Source organism: Schistocerca cancellata, unplaced genomic scaffold (genome assembly GCF_023864275.1).
Source record: "Schistocerca cancellata isolate TAMUIC-IGC-003103 unplaced genomic scaffold, iqSchCanc2.1 HiC_scaffold_368, whole genome shotgun sequence".
Classification (NCBI taxonomy): domain Eukaryota; kingdom Metazoa; phylum Arthropoda; class Insecta; order Orthoptera; family Acrididae; genus Schistocerca; species Schistocerca cancellata.
Window position 1 is genome coordinate 10,001 of NW_026046386.1, and position 5,000 is coordinate 15,000.

At 53.7% G+C, this 5,000-nt stretch overlaps 1 non-coding gene across 1 annotated transcript in view; it reads left to right on the forward strand.

Annotated features, from left to right (window-relative positions):
* Positions 1-4,246: 4,246 nt before the first annotated feature.
* The window catches only part of LOC126119124 (small subunit ribosomal RNA), a 1,909-nt gene continuing 1,155 nt past the window's right edge, over positions 4,247-5,000 (forward strand). Inside the window, exon 1 of the ribosomal RNA XR_007525842.1 lies at positions 4,247-5,000. This exon is cut by the window's right edge and continues 1,155 nt beyond it. This is a non-coding gene — a ribosomal RNA (small subunit ribosomal RNA).

Consider the following 5,000-nt stretch of genomic DNA (forward strand, 5'->3'; position numbering starts at 1 on the left):
ATAACGCGTGGTCAACGGTTCGCGCGCGCCCTCTGGTCCCGACGCCATCAACGTCCACAATAAACAGACCATACCGCATGATGTTGACAATGCCGCCCACAGGCACAACACAGCCATCTTTGGGAATGTGACCAAACTACATTGCCATCCGGCCCAGAAACGACACCTCCATCTACAGGAATCCAACGAAACTACGCCAACCATACCTCCAAAACACGGCACCGCCATCTATGACAATGTGACGAAACCACATGCAATAGCTCCATCTACGCGAATCGGACGACACTACGTCCACCATGTCGAGCGCACCACAAACAAAAATACCGCCACCTGCAGGTCCCCCGCAACATGACCTGCTGCACCGATGATACCGCCATCTATGAGACGCCACGCCGACTACGACATCGCTAGGTCCCACAGTGCCCATTTTCCGACGCCACCCACAAACCCTGCATCATCTGCCCACCACAGGAGCCCCAACGCCTGTGCCTGCGTCGCACGAAGTCGTCGACCGACAATCGCTCCACCCGCACCCGCACGTGCCCCACCCCAACCGCCCAAATCGCAACTCCAGCGGATGAACGGCGGACTCTTCCCGCACTCGTAACGTGCAATCCGCCCCTATATCTTGCGTTTCATGAAGAGTTATATCGAATATGCCATATTCCCGCTGTCCCTATACATGCTGTAAGTAGCTCGCTTGCTACAGCAGCAGCAGCAGCAGCACCACCTCCGCGCGCTTCCCTGGGGGCACTGAACCGCAGGATGCGAGACCCCACGCCCAGTGGCAAACAGGGCTCCTCTCAGAATATAGGCGGTCCCTACCCCTCACAACGATGACGGTGGGAGGGCCGTTTTACGAGACCATTTCCTGCGGTGCCAACGCTGTCGTAGAGCCGATACTCCATCTTTGGTACAAGGCAATCATTCCGCTGTAAATCAGTACGTCACTCGTAGTTCAGTCACCTCACAGCACTGCTCAGTAAACTATGCAGGCCCACATAGATAGATTATGATAGATTATATACGCAAATGCCCCTATACATGCTGAACGTCCGTACACACAAAATGAACCACACGTCAGCCACACACTCTATCACACACTACTCTCTGCCTGTAACAGACACAGATACAACTACTAAGCACCAGCATGGACCAACGTCCGGTGCATCCTATCCGCCACAGTACACCAACTACGCTATGATAACCAGACCGGGAGGTCCAATCATAAAACAGAATACCCCACTCGTCCGACAACCACAATTGCTCAGAGAAGCCACCAACACCCACACATGTCCTACACAGGGGTGCACCCATCACCACCACACTGCCTCGTCTTACAGCACAAACACACTGGCAGGAATGAAACACACAGGTCTGCCGCAACCACAGACACGGCTCGCCCCCTCTCACTGGCGAAAAGCGCATCCCGACGTGACATAACTCCTTTGACACACTGACGCTGCCTCGGGCATCCACGTCCTACGGTCGATATCAACGAACCTCCCCCCCCCCTCCCCCCCACAACACGCCATCCCATACCACATTGTGTACCGTACCCAAACCTAACGTGTACTGTACTACAACGCAATGTGTACCATAACACAACCCAGTTTGTACCTTAACCTAACCTATGTCACCTTAACCTAACCTATGTCACCTTAACCTAACCTATGTCACCTTAACCTAACCTATGTCACCTTAACCTAACCTATGTCACCTTAACCTAACCTATGTCACCTTAACCTAACCTATGTCACCTTAACCTAACCTATGTCACCTTAACCTAACCCATCTTGCACCTTAACCTAACCCATCTTGCACCTTAACCTAACCCATCTTGCACCTTAACCTAACCCATCTTGCACCTTAACCTAACCCATCTTGCACCTTAACCTAACCTATGTTGCACCTTAACCTAACCTGTGTTGCACCTTAACCTACCTCAATTTGCACCGCAATGTAACGCAATTTGCACCGCAATGTAACGCAATTTGCACCGCAATGTAACGCAATTTGCACCGCAATGTAACGCAATTTGCACCGCAATGTAACGCAATTTGCACCGCAATGTAACGCAATTTGCACCGCAATGTAACGCAATTTGCACCGCAATGTAACGCAATTTGCACCGCAATGTAACGCAATTTGCACCGCAATGTAACTCAATTTGCACCGCAATGTAACTCAATTTGCACCGCAATGTAACTCAATTTGCACCGCAATGTAACTCAATTTGCACCGCAATGTAACTCAATTTGCACCGCAATGTAACTCAATTTGCACCGCAATGTAACTCAATTTGCACCGCAATGTAACTCAATTTGCACCGCAATGTAATGCAATTTGCACCGCAATGTAATGCAATTTGCACCGCAATGTAATGCAATTTGTACCGCAATCTACCCCCACATTGTGCCTTAACCTAACCCACATTGTGCCTTAACCTAACCCACATTGTGCCTTAACCTAACCCACGTTGTGCCTTAACCTAACCCACGTTGTGCCTTAACCTAACCCACGTTGTGCCTTAACCTAACCCAAGTTGTGCCTTAACCTAACCCAAGTTGTGCCTTAACCTAACCCAAGTTGTGCCTTAACCTAACCCAAGTTGTGCCTTAACCTAACCCAAGTTGTGCCTTAACCTAACCCAAGTTGTGCCTTAACCTAACCCAAGTTGTGCCTTAACCTAACCCAAGTTGTGCCTTAACCTAACCCAAGTTGTGCCTTAACCTAACCCAAGTTGTGCCTTAACCTAACCCAAGTTGTGCCTTAACCTAACCCAAGTTGTGCCTTAACCTAACCCAAGTTGTGCCTTAACCTAACCCAAGTTGTGCCTTACCCTGCTCTGTAATTGGCATATGACACGTTACATTAATGTATTGTCCAACCGCAACCCGCTCAGAATGTTGTGTACACAGCTACGTGTCATCTCCCCATAACAGCTGCATTGCAGTGTGGTACGCCATAGAGACGTGTGGGAGTAATGGACGCAGTGGATGGCGATCAGCATGAGCCGTCTGTTCATGTAGTGGCGCGTGTATGCAGACGTAGTAGTCTCTTCTCACACAATGTGATAGCACGGTGCCCCGCGTTCCACATCTGCGACATGCTACAGAGGCCGGTTGACAGTTGGTCGCGCAATGGACATCGCATACGTACGGGGGCACCTTCCACGTGCCCTCTAGTCGGGCACATTTTGTTGCGTGGATGTGAGCGGATGTAGTGTGTCTTGACACCTGACAGGCAGGCATGCAATAATAGTTGACTTTGCAAACGGGGATGGACGTGTACGTTTACTGGTGACGTTACGCAAATGAACAACTGGTAACCCGTTGTGGTGCGGTTGTCCTTGCTGGAGGTACATCTGTGAGGGCAACGATCGGTACAGCTACGAAGCGGTCCCCACCATACCAACGAACGTGAATGTGAATCTGGGTGTGAAGCGATACGCGGCTGTGGGTGGGTGGGACTGTCCCCGGCCGGTGAGGGGGGGCCGCCCGGCGTGCTGGCCGCGCGGTGCGTGGGCGCACGCGCTACAGCCGGCTGGTGGGGGCGCCCAGTGGCAGGCGCGCCGGCCGACGGACGCGGCAGGCGGCGCAGCTGCGCGCCGGGGCACCCTGCGCGCGGCGCCGTGCAGCCAAAGTGGGTCCTCGCCGGCCCGGTGCGAAGCGCGGTGGACATCTGCAGTGTGCTGGTCCGATTGAGGACTGTGTGCGTTGAGGATGCGCCGCCGCCCGGCACTCGGCGCCGCGACGCCGTCTGCTGCTCGGTCGCCCCAGCGGTTCTCGCTGGTGGTTTGTATCGCAGTTGTGCAGACGTGTTGGCACGTGCGCTGTGCTGGGAGAGTTCGCTTCGGCACCCACGTGGGGCCTTTGCCCTTCTGTGGCGCTGGCGTTGGAGCTGCCGGTCACCGTAGGTGGCGCGTGTTGTCTCCCGCCGGCAATGCCACGACAGCACGCTCCCGGGCCTCTGTCGGCAGCGGCAAGCTCAGTTGGGAGCACGGGTGGTCGCACCTAAAGCGTCTACTCGCCTAACTCCGGGCGATTGCGCCTCTCTCGAACCCGACCAAGTACTTAGGACGGCGCTGCGCGCCGCCGGGACCTGAGAGGGTTTCGAGGTGTATTGTGCAGGGGAGCTCAGCCTCCTCCTGTTTGCAGAATAATTGAGCGGACGCTTGCGTGTTCGCGCGGGCCCCTGGGACACACTCCCGGGCGGCCGGCTGCTCAGCTCTAGTTGACGCAGCTCCCTGGTTGATCCTGCCAGTAGTCATATGCTTGTCTCAAAGATTAAGCCATGCATGTCTCAGTACAAGCCGCATTAAGGTGAAACCGCGAATGGCTCATTAAATCAGTTATGGTTCCTTAGATCGTACCCACGTTACTTGGATAACTGTGGTAATTCTAGAGCTAATACATGCAAACAGAGTCCCGACCAGAGATGGAAGGGACGCTTTTATTAGATCAAAACCAATCGGTCGGCTCGTCCGGTCCGTTTGCCTTGGTGACTCTGAATAACTTTGGGCTGATCGCACGGTCCTCGTACCGGCGACGCATCTTTCAAATGTCTGCCTTATCAACTGTCGATGGTAGGTTCTGCGCCTACCATGGTTGTAACGGGTAACGGGGAATCAGGGTTCGATTCCGGAGAGGGAGCCTGAGAAACGGCTACCACATCCAAGGAAGGCAGCAGGCGCGCAAATTACCCACTCCCGGCACGGGGAGGTAGTGACGAAAAATAACGATACGGGACTCATCCGAGGCCCCGTAATCGGAATGAGTACACTTTAAATCCTTTAACGAGTATCTATTGGAGGGCAAGTCTGGTGCCAGCAGCCGCGGTAATTCCAGCTCCAATAGCGTATATTAAAGTTGTTGCGGTTAAAAAGCTCGTAGTTGGATTTGTGTCCCACGCTGTTGGTTCACCGCCCGTCGGTGTTTAACTGGCATGTATCGTGGGACGTCCTGCCGGTGGGGCGAGCCGAAGGCGTGCGACCGCCT